Source organism: Canis lupus, chromosome 4, assembly GCF_011100685.1.
Source record: "Canis lupus familiaris isolate Mischka breed German Shepherd chromosome 4, alternate assembly UU_Cfam_GSD_1.0, whole genome shotgun sequence".
Classification (NCBI taxonomy): Eukaryota; Metazoa; Chordata; class Mammalia; order Carnivora; family Canidae; genus Canis; species Canis lupus.
The window spans coordinates 39,477,596-39,489,979 of NC_049225.1; positions in this window are offsets into that span (position 1 = coordinate 39,477,596).

Sequence of the window (12,384 nt, forward strand, 5' to 3'; positions counted from 1 at the left end):
AACTGCTATTAGGTGCCTACACATTTAAAATTGTTATATCTTCTGGTAATTTGACGCTTTTATTTTTATGAAGTGTTCCTCTTTGTCTCTAATGACGCTTGTTGGTATATATTTTGATGATTAGTGTTTCATGGTATATCTTTTTCATTATTTTACTTTCAACCTTTCTTCAATCTTGTGTTTATAATGACTGTTGTAAGCAGCATTATAGATTTTTTTTTTTTTTTGGTGATTTTACAATGTATTTTAAACACCATCAGACATTAATATTGCTTTATACCGTGGTCATTATTCATTTTGATTTACTGATTTTTTATATATTTACCATTTCCATTGTGTTTGTATTCATTCCTACATATTTGTTTTTCCAAATGGGATTATCTTCCCTCTACCTATAGGACAACCTTTACATTTTATAGTAGTGTGGCTGTAACTGGTGATGAATTCACTAAGAATCTGTTTATCTGATACAGCTTTTTCTAATGATTTTTAAAGAATTTTTTGCTGGGTATCAAATTTAAGGCTGTCAACTATTTTCTTTCAGCATTTTGAAGAAATTCTGTTTTACTATTTCTATTTCTTTTGAGAAGTCACTGTCAGTCATATAACTGCCCCTTTAAAAGTAACACAGCTTTTCCCTCTGCCTGTTTTTCAGATTTTCTTTTTGTCCTCACTTTTTAGCAGTTTTATCATGAAATGACTCAGTATGATGTTCTTTCCATTTATCCTGGTTGGGCTGCATAATGCTTCTTAAATATGTGATTTGATATTATTTATCAGTTTGGTCAATTCTAGGCCATTATTTCTTCCACTATTACTTCTGCTTCATTATTTCCTTTTTTTTTTTTCCTGAGACCCCACTACACATGTTCAATCTTTTTACCTTGCTCCATATAACTCTTTTGCTCTTTCCTGTAGTTTCCCTCCTTGTTTCTCTTGTTGCTTCATCTGGTTATTTTCTACTGCTCTGTAGAGAAGTCTATTAATCCTCTTTACAGTACTAATCAATCTGCTACTGAGCTCTAAATTTCAGTCATGTTTTCCATTTCTGGAATGAAATGAAAACTGAGCTTCAGAATTTCTTTGGAATATTTTCTAGAACATATTTATCAGACTTATTTTCAATCCCTTTAGGATAACTGCTACAACTTTTTTCTTTTTTATGTTTTTTTATTATTTGACTTTTGAATCCTGGTGTGCTGGGAAATTTTTGCATGGCAGATATTATACAATATCAAAAATATTACATAGTATTACAATATTAAAACTGTAGATTATTTGGGAGCCTGGATGATACTGTCTTTTTTTTTTTTTTTTTCTGGCAGGCAGTTAAGGTAAGGGAGTTTTGAGTTGACTTACAGCTCAGCTTCAGTCTTTATAAAGTCTGGTATATACCTTATTTAGTCTTACTCCTTAGAATAAAGCTTCTCAGGTGTCCCAACTTAAAGTCTAGGGACATTACCTAAGGCCTCCTTGGGTGACACTGAATGCTAGCTACCACTCATAAACTGGGCAGCATCTGGTGAGGGAAAGTTATGGTGTAGAGTCACCTTGGTGCTTTCCTTACTCGTCCCTGGAATCTTGACCCCTCAAAGTCCTCTCACCTCAATAGCTCTTTAATCCTTTTGAACAGATTTATTTTTCCTTTTTAATCCAGTGTTTGATTATTTTCTTGGCAGGAGAGACAGTAGATATGGTACAAAGTAGTGCCCTCTGGCCACAACAGAGATGGGTCAAATGCAGGGAACAGATAAGACCAAAGCTACTGTACCTCTTGGGGCACCTGGGTGGCTTTGTCAGTTAAGCGTCTGCCTTCTGCTCAGGTCATGGTCCCAGGGTCCTGGAATCAAGCCCCGAGTTGGGGCTCCCTGCTCCGGGAGGAGCCTGCTCCTCTCTGTCCCTCCTTCTGCTCCTGCTTTTTCTCTCTCAAATAAATAAAATCTTTTTTTTTTTTTTTCATAAAAGAAGTCTGCAGTACCTTGTGAGCATATTTGGGCCCACCCAAATGGAGCAAACAGATTTCACTCTCACTGCCCCTGCCCCCTGGGGCTCATCAGTGCTCCACTAAGCAGTCTGTGAGGATGGCTGCTGACAAGACAACCAGTGGGATGTCAGGAAAGCCTGGCAGGTGAAAGGAGTTCACAAAGCCAGAACCTTCTCAGGGTTCAGATCTCAGCTCCAAGAACCCTCCTGAGAGCAACCGCCCTGAGTCTTTCTCTCCCTGTCCCCAGTCCCTTCCTCACACATTGCCTTCACGGCATTCTGAAAGTATTTTTCTAATTTAGTGGCTTACTTCTTGATTGTCACACCACAACCCCAACAATTGCTACATGAAAGCGAGAACCTTGACCCTTTTGTTCCCACAGCATGTCCCTAGGCACTTAATACAGTGCCTGACACACACAGGCTTTCCACACTCACTTGTACTTATGAAGAAATAAGTAAATTAATAACTAGACCCATTAGAAAAGGCGAACAGAAGTTGTTCAGCTAACATCATCCACCAGGTGGCAGTCACAGCTCCCAAATAAAAAAGAATCTCTCCCCCCCCCCTTAAAAGAAAAACAACTCAATTTTTATTATTTTTTTTTCAATTTTTATTTTTACCAAGAGTTATTAGCCTGAATTCAAACTAAGACTATTTCATTTGAGCTTTCTGAGAATAATACTTGGAGAAGATGCATTTCCAATCTGTATGCCCCATGGCGTGAGTGGCCCTGGCTGCCGATGCGGGGTAGTGGGGGCCTGCTTGGGGAGTGCACAGCATAGAAAGACCAGGAGCAATTATATAAAATGTCATCTCAGCCCACAAAAGAGATGATTTGCTCCTCCCACCCTCACCCCTCCACAAACAGCTGCAGAAGCTGAGAGAAAAACCAACGGATGCATATTCCTAGTCATGAATTTCACTTGGCTGGCCTGTGGATGGGGACATATGGTCTCCCAGGGAGGACAGCCACAAATGACGCTGGGAAATGGGCCTTCTCACCTCATCTGTGCCTGAAGTGCCGTTGCTTCACTTCCACTGGTTCTGACAAGTCCTTTCTGCAGCTTCCCCCTTGTTCCTGGGAGTAGAAAGGGTGGGGGACCTGGAATGGTCTTTGCTGCTAAGCCAGCCCCAACTTTCAAAAAGCTAACCCCAGGACTTCTTGAGAAAGAAAGGGGCCCTGGCCAATTCCATTTCAGGTGGAAGGAAGCAAGAGGGGAGGTACATTTCTAAACATTAAGAAATTATGATATATTTAAGAATGCCTACATTACACAAATAAAACTTTAATTTCCCTCCAATACAATTTAACAGAATTATGTGTTTCTCAAGAAATTACAGGTGTTCCTTTTTAAGACTGGATTCTTTGTCTTACAGGTAGAGGATGTGATAATGGTACCCTGTGTAAAGGTGAATGATGGTTCAATTCTCACACCTGTCGGTGGATCTCTATGGCCACTGTTTAACCTCGAGCTAATGTCAGTTCACTCTGTTTTTTGGCCCTTTCTAAATGAGAGAACCTGGGAACCCAGGGGACCTAGCTTAACACTGACTTTGTTGGGATTGAATGGATGGGAGAACCCTGCCCTGTGGGGAACACAGAGAAACTTCTCTATTCCTGATATAGGGGAATCAAGCATTCCCTCCCTCCTCTGCTGCCTCACCACCACAGCTCAACACACTCTCACACATACTCATGCGCAACACACGCCTCGGCCCCTGGTTATTAACCCCCATCTCTAAGATTAATTAAATTGTCTGTGTCATCCATCTATTTCATCTTCCTTCCATACAACCCCTCCGAATTAAAATAATGCTTAATCAGAATTAGAGCCTGCTCAAGGCGTCTAAGTGCCACTCATTACTTGTTAAAGCAGGATCTCTTGTGCCCTTTCAAACAAGCAAAAGAATTTCAATGAGACCTTGGAGGACAGGGAGGGGAACAGGGTGAAAATTTCCCTTTGTCATCGATAGGCTCCTTTTGAAGCTTCTGTGTGTCTAGATAGCATTAGAACTGCCATGTTTCCTTCTGGTTCTGTGAAGGTTTTGCTTTTGCTGAAGTGTTCTAAGGGAGTGGGATAACTACTGCATGGTAAATCGTGTCTCCTCCAAAAATAGCAGTTTGTGGGGTTTTGCCAAAACACAAGCCATTCTCATGTACCTGTCATCCAACCTGTAGCCCTACTGTGTCCACCCTCTCTCTTCTGCTGTCACCCTGGTCTACACCACCATCACGTCCTCGCTCACAAACACACTGCCAGCCCTCCTAAATTGTTCTGCTTCCACTCTTGCTCCCCTACAAACTATCCTCCACACCATCACCGGAGTGATCCTAAATCAGTTCCCCTGCACTACTTTTCAGTGGCTCTACATCTAATTTTAAAAAACCCAAAGCCTCCACCATGGCTAACAGGGCTCTCTCTTCTCTGGCCCTTTGACCTCTCTGAGTTCATGTCATGACCTCATCCCCTTGTCACTGTGTCCAGCCACACTGCTCTTCCTTTCTTAAATTCGCCAAGCTTGGTCTTGCCTCGGGACTCCTGCATGTGATATTCCCTCTGCCCAGAGTACTTTTCCCTCAGATTTCACCATGGCTTGTTTTTCTGGTTTCTCACGTCTCAGCTGAAATCTCACCTGTCCCAAGTGCCTTCTCAAACCTCCCAATTAAAGTAGCCCCATTTCTAGTCTCCACCTAATTATCCAGTTTTATTTTCCTCCTAACACTCAGAACATTTTCTTGTTTATATATGTGTTTTCTTGTTGATTATTTGATTTCCCCTTCTGACTATAAATGCCAACAGGACAGAGACTTCACTGGCTTTGTCCCCACAATATCCCCAGAGCCTAGAACAGTGCAAACACTTGGAAGAATGACAGAATGAACAAGAAAACCCCTCTCTGTGATTCTCCTTTGCAGATTTCCACCTTTGGCTGAAGGAAGCAAGTTCGCAATTCAGATGAGCAGTTCTGTGCATAATAATAACACTTTATCTTTGTAAGGGGCTATCACCTGAGAACCTCCCAGCAGCTCCCTATGTTCAGAATGGGCATCACATTTCACCAGGCTCAAAAGCTGAAATGACTCACCCAAATACCACACACACACACACACACACACACACACACACACACACCCTTCCGGTCTCAAATTCGGGTCTTTGTTTCCAGGATGTTAATGTCAAGAGCACAGAGACTACCTGTCCTGTCCCCACCATACGCTCAGGATAAAATAATGTGCAGAGATTTGCTGGAGAAATGAGTGGATAAATGAATGAGCAAACTCCTGGATAGAATTCTCTCCCTGGGATTAAGGCACATTCTAGATTCCAAGCCTCTCACCCCATCTGGCTGGCCTGCTCTGGCCCCCACCCCCGCCCCTGGGTCTTGGGTCCCAGCAGCTTCCAGCACAAGAGGTGCACCCATAACACAGCCCAGGTCTGCTCTCCCAGCCACTACGCTCACCTTGTCCTTGGTACTCCACAGTTTAAAAATCCAAAGCTTTCTCGGGGACTGAATTCTTGTCCTCTGCTTGGTCTGACCTGAGAGCTTGTGAGAAAAGCAGAGTCTCAGGCCCCCCTCTGTGCTGATTTGAACCTTCATTGGAACAACATCCTCAGATGAACCTGGTACCCATGAGCATTGCCAAGCTCTGAGCTACCTTTATCTGGCATTCCAATCTCTACTTTACTTGTGAAATACCTGAGTCTCTGGGCCCTTTTGCTGTCACCACCCCCACCCCCTTCTGAAGCACAGATCCTTTAGTGGCTGTTTTGAGAACAGGTAAGAAAAGGGAACTAATGTCCAGATCCTGTGAGTCACTCATTCAGTAAACATTTATTAAGCACTTGTGATGTACAAGGCACATGGCTGGTCCTGAGGACACAAATATGCCTCAGACTGTATTTATCTCCCCCGCCCAGCAAAATCGGGTAAACAAATTATATATAATGCTAATTACACAGTGTAAGGAGTCCTAATCAGAAGGAGTGCTTCTGATAATAAAGTGTGATGGGGGTCGGGGTGATGGGACTTTCGAAAGAAAGACAGAGGAAGTTCTTCTCAGAGGTGATGTCTAGGCTAAGTCCTGCAGGGTGAAAGGGGAGTTGAGCTCAAGCAGAAAGTCAGGAAGACAGGGGAGTGGGGTGGGCAGATAATTTCTCATTGTTGAAATAACTGAGGAGAAGACCCTGCCCCAAGAGAGGGTCCTTGTGTCAGAGGAACAGAGAGAGGGCCACAGAGAGGCTGGAGTGCACAGCAAGGAGGAGGTGGGGATGGGGGTGGGGCTAGATCCCACAGGACCTAGGAGATTGGGAGAACAGATTCAGGTTTATCTCCAGGGTCCTGAGATGTTGGAAGGGTCTGGCAAGGCAAAGGCAAAGGCAGGTTTCCCTCCAGTTAACAGGAGAAGAAAGCATGGCACAGCGGGGGTGCGGGAGGGGTGGTGTGGCGGCCAGGTGACAGCAGGGAGGCCCTGCTGAGGTGAGACAAGCCACAGGGCATTCCCCTGACTTTTCTTACCACAGTCCTGGGAAGAGGGTCTCCCTGTCCCTTCCATATAGACGGGCGAGTGTACTACCTCCAAGAGGGGAGGGGACTTCCCTCAGGTAGCTGTGGCCCACAGTGGCCAGATCTAGGCCCACAATGGTGATAATGACAGTCTCAAATGTTTATTAAGTGCTTTTTTTACAATTGCCTCATTGAAGCCTTACCCCAACCTGATGATGGAGGTATTATTTTTTGCCCCTTCTGACTGGTGAGACTAGAGATATTTAGAGGTTACGTAATGTGGCCAAATTCACTCACTCAGAGGTGGCAATGGGAGGAAATCCTGGGGTCTCACCCCAAAACCATATCCCTAACTTCTGTGGCCCCTGTCTCGGGGTTATGAACCCACCTTAGCCTAACTTCAAAATCCAAGTCACCTCTCCTACCCCATGCCATGCCTTGGTCCACATTTGCCTACGTTTTGCCGTTTACAAGGGCAGAGGGGAAGTAGGTGAGAAACTAAAAATCCTATTTCTTCCAAGGCAGTATAACAACTGTCAGTTGACAGACTCCAGGCCTAATTTCCAGCTCCTACCACTCTTTTCCTGCTCCTTTCCCTAAAGAGAAAGATTCTCAGTTCCTCCAAAACTCTCCAGAATACCAGGCTTCCAGGCATAGTCTCTGGGAGTTTGTGTTCAGATTAGTAGCACAGACTCCTGACCCTCCGCTGCAGTGTATGGTTCCCCACCGTGGGAGGAATCCTCTTCCCAACACGCAAAGGAGTCAGCAAGAACTGGGTGCCAGCGGGCAGGTAGGCACATGGCCTGGAGCCTCCACGCTTTCTCCATCACCATGGCAACTCTTGCTGGCTGGCTGGGGCAGGACCCGGAGGAGACACAGAACGAAAATGTGGGATGGTGGCAGCCGAGGGTTCCTGCCTGCCAGCCACCCGCTCCTGCCCCAGCCCTGCACAGGGACCAGCACTTTGTAAGTGTATAGATAGTAACAGCAACAAAAATCACTGGGATGCTAATAATAATAGTTAACATACTGAGGGCACTAACTGCTATCAGAAAAATTCAGACAGGAACAGACCTCGCTTTGGAAGGTCACGGAGCTGCGCTCTTTGTATGAACTCAAAGAGGGAAAGTACTATAAAATAAGTGTAATGAAAGCCAAGGAAGATTCCAGTTTTCTGCCATCATGGGTGATTATTGCCATCACTGCAAAATGTCCATATCCTGGAAATGAGAAGAGAAGCTGGCTCTGTGTGTGGAGGGAGGTGCCACTGACTTCTTGCACAAAACTGTATTTGGTAACTGAATTCCACTTCCCTTGTCTTCCTGTCCTTCCCATTCCCCCCACCTTCACCCACCCTCTTCCCGGCCCTGGGCCACCCACCCCTCAGGGCAGGGATGATTCTGACTTAAGTGGGACACTTCAGGAGAGCAAATCTGAATCCCCATTTGTATCTCTTCCCATTTTAGAATGTTGTGTTGGTCTTTGTTCCATTTGAATTCTTTGGGTGGCAAAGAAAAAGGAAGTTGCTGACGACTGTATTTGGCTGCAGCCTTAATGTCTCCCTCAGAAAGAAAGGCATTTTGCTGCAAATCTATGTTCAAACATTCTAAGTTGGTTCTTCTAGGCTCTACAGCATCACATCTGTTCAGGAACAGCTGTTCAGGCTGCAGCAATGATCAAAGCTGTGCATTCCAGAGCTCCAGTGCTCTAAAAATGGCAAACACTTCTCTCTTTTTATTTGAATATATGTTTATATACATGTATATTTATATGTATATATATGTATATATAAAATCAGGAAATATGTATAAATATATATATTCTCTGTATAAATCCATTTTAATGATTCTGACATCTCAGTCCAAAAAGCAAAATTTCAAGTGCTGTTTTAAAATTCACCAGGAAAATTCATCAGTAAGAAAGCCTCTCTCTGCTCTTCTGGATTTCAGGACTATTTTTGCCAGATTACAGAGACTTTGCAGAGTCTCAAAGAAGGAGATACATGAGGGAAGGCTTGAATTCTATATTTAGAACATGTTCAATTATAGTTCTATAGGAAGAAATAAAACCCTTTCTCCTGGGTGGGATTTTCCTTGAATAAAAAAAAAAAAACAAAAAAAACCAAAATGGATGTATAGACATATATATAATATGTAAATCTGTCAGTCTGTCTGCCTACCTACCTACTTACCCACCCACCCATCCATCCACTCATCTGTCTGGCTAGATAGCTATCCTTTCTTGGCACCCATGTGATTTGGTTGGTTGGGCCACTCCTTAGTTCTCTCAATTTAGGAGATGACATAACCACCACAAAAAATAGGTATCACAGTATTGTTAAAGACATCCTTGAAAGATAAAAGGCAATGATTTTTTGATGGATTTGTAAAATGATATCCTTTCAGTATAACTTATTGGTAAAATATTTATGAAATTCCTTTGGCTGGCTGGAAACTCAAAAGGGGTGAGGTGAAAACAGGACCTGGAATCTGTGTGTCTGAGTTTGAATCCTGGCTTTGCAGGTTGGATTAGTTAACTTTTCTGAACATTAGCCACCTGAAGTGACCACGTGAACAGTACCTATCTCGTGAAGTTGTGGGACTTTGAAAAGAGGAAACACTTAGAGCAAGCAAGATGCCTGGCACTTGGTAAGCATGGCATCAGTGCTACTTGTAATTATTGCTATTTTTACTCCCAGACTCCTTGTGGTTCTGGAATTTAGGGGTTCACAGCACTAACTCTTCTTCTTTGCCCCTTCTCCCTACCCCCCTGCTTGGGCTATCTCTCTCTAGCTCTTTTTCAATAAATAAAATAAACAAACAAACAAATGCACGCCTGGGTGGCTCAGTGGTTAAGCACCTGCCTTCAGCCCAGGGCATGATCCTGGAGGCCCAGGATCGAGTCCCATGTCGGGCTCCCTGCATGGAGCCTGCTTCTCCCTCTGCCTGTGTCTCTGCCTCTCTGCGTCTCTCATGAATAAATAAAAATCTTTAAAAAAAAAAAACCAACTGAAAAAATTCCATCCATTGCTATTCCCTTGGCAGTGAGGTTTATAGGGAAAGAATGTGGGATTTGGTAGATGGGCACTGAATCCAGCCTTTACCACATTCAGGCTGTGTAACCTTGCAAATCACCCACCTTTTCCTGGAGATAGTTCTGTATTCTGTTCAGTACTTCAACGGGGGTGCTATCTATGCTGTGTATGTAAGTGCCTGACCTACCAAGATGGTCAGCAATCCTTGGTTTCCTCTTCCAGAAGCAAACCATTTCATCATTGCTGAGTCAGGAGAGCTGAGAATCACCTGACAGATGAGGCCATTCCCCACCCCTGTGGCAAGTCTTTGGAATCAAATCTTCAAGCCAGCAGTTAAACACACAAGGGGTTGCTTCATTTTCCCTCTCAAATGTGAGAGGTGAATGATGTCTCCATTCATTCAAAAAAGGAGGCTCAGGTCCGTACTGGACCCTACTGAAAACCTTTCAGACAGTTTCACAATTTTTATTACCACCAGTTCTTATCCTGGATAACTCATCTCAGAACAAATTTTAAATGTCCTGTGTTGTCCTTAGTGAGTTCTGTGGTGGGGCCGTGGTGGAAGGGTCGTTCCTGGGTAATTTGTTTCTTTTCTCTCTCTTTTGGTGTTGAAGGGAGGTGGGAGAGGAGTTGAAAATAATCTCTTTAAATGGTGACATTTGCTTAATCACATTGACATTTTTATGGTATCAAAGCCCTGCTTACTGAAATAGAACTCCAATGAAAAGGATAAAGAAAGCTCAAGCTTAGCTTTTGGCATTTGTATTCACTGATTCACCACCCTCCACCCCCCATCTACCCACCAGCAGTTTTTCACTGACACTTAATCAGATTATACCCAATAGAAAACACTGGTGGCTTGCACATGCACTGCATGTGGACGCCACTGTTCATTTTTAACTTCCTCAAGACAAACTGTACTTTTCCAACTCTGGTCAGCACACTGAATCACAGTAAGACACTTTTTCCAGCCAGTCAACAATGACACCCAATTTTTGACTAGAAAAAGATTCGAACTTAAAATATCCCAACAAGATTCAGGCATGCCAAAACAAAATGTTCTCTAATAAGAGAGACTGGATTGGTACTGCTGAAGAGTTCATTGTAGGCCACAAATGTTCATTTTCTGAATTCTTAGAGTTTACTCAAAGCCTGTGGTCCTGTTCTCAGAGTACTGGCAGGGGTGCAGGGGGACACTTGCAAGGGAAATTTTTCAAAGGAGGGAAATGATATAAATTATCAGAAAGATAGCATGTCATGAAGGGCAGATTCAGACAAGCTGCCTGTCTGAAGTAGTACTTGTGGTGGCCCTCATGAGCAGTAAGGGCTGATCTGAGCCAGGGAGTGGCATAATCAAAATAGCTTTGCAAGGAAGGTGATGGTTCATTCTGCAAAGCAATTTCTCTCTTCCGGAACTGGGAGTAGAGGGAGAGGAATTAAGGAGCGAAACTGGAAATGGTGCCGGGGTTAGAAGCCAGGCAACCGTGTCGAAACCCCGTAAAGTTAAATGTGAACAATGGCAACAGCCCTAGGTATGAGTAGGGAGGGATAGGACCAACGGCCCTTTGCAGAACAACAACAACAACAAAAAAACGAGATTGACTTCCTGATACCAGTAAACATACTAAAATGTAGAACAATGTATTCCAAGTATGTGCTGTGGGATCCCATGTTGTCTGTAAACAGAGACTAGGCAAAGAAATTTGGTGTTGGTTGGGGGAGACACTTTAAACAAAGCAAAATAGGTTTCTTCACTGTAAAACTTCTCAAAGCCTTCACGAGCTAACTGCATATTCTGATTTTCCATGCAACAGAATACCTTATTTTCTAAGTTTATTTAATGACAGAACTTTACATTTTGTCTGTTTCTTGTAGTAAGGACTACCTTAGTGCTCTGATGATCACGATTTGCAAAACAAATATTGAGGTTCTTGTTTATCATTCTGTCATTACATACTTCAGAAAAGACTTGCCCTTTAAATGTTTTTATTTCATCGACATCTTCACAGTTGCTTAATTTTTAAAATCAGGAATTTACTTTCCCCATGACTTCTGATCAGACATTAAAGGAGTATTTATCAAACTTAAAAAAAAATTCCCTGAAAAAATTATTTTGCTTTTGAACTGGGTGTGGATACAAAAACCATTACCAAAAGGGGTTATGAAATAGCTTAATTGTTAAGAATGGTTAAGAATGGGGTAGGGAACTTTCCTTTTTTGGCAAGTTTGGGTGAACTACTAGTGAATAAGGAAACACAGCCCAAATAGCCTTTCACACCCTCTTCAGATTCACTGTTTTGGGATTTAAAATATGAAAGTATTGCACCTACGTATTATTTCAAGATTGAGTTGTTACATCAAGATTATTTCAAGATTTAGTTGTCACATCACTTACAGTTGATACGCACTTGCCTAAAATAAATATTTCTAATATAAAGAAACACAATCTACTCACTTTTTTTTCTTTAAAAATGCCAACCCAGAATGCCAAGGGATGTTGTAGAAGGTAGCAACCAAATGCCACCTACATCTCCACTGTCCCTGGGGCTTCCTTAGGGGCCCTTCACTGAACTCTGAACAGGAGTTTTGGCTATTGTCAATTGAAGCTTCTGTGAACCGGTATTCCTGGGAGATCCCATGAGCTACTGGTTCAGCCCTGCAGGTGCCCCCCTAGAGCTGGAAAAGCTACGTATCAGGAAAGACCATTTAAGATCTCTTCAGCTCATTTATCTCAGGAGGAGAACTGCTTCTTCTAGGCTTAAGAATACTATACTCACGGTGAGAAAGAACAGAAACTAAGTTTGACAAAACAGAATATTCTTGGCATCATATTTTATATCATAAGAAATCCTTAAAA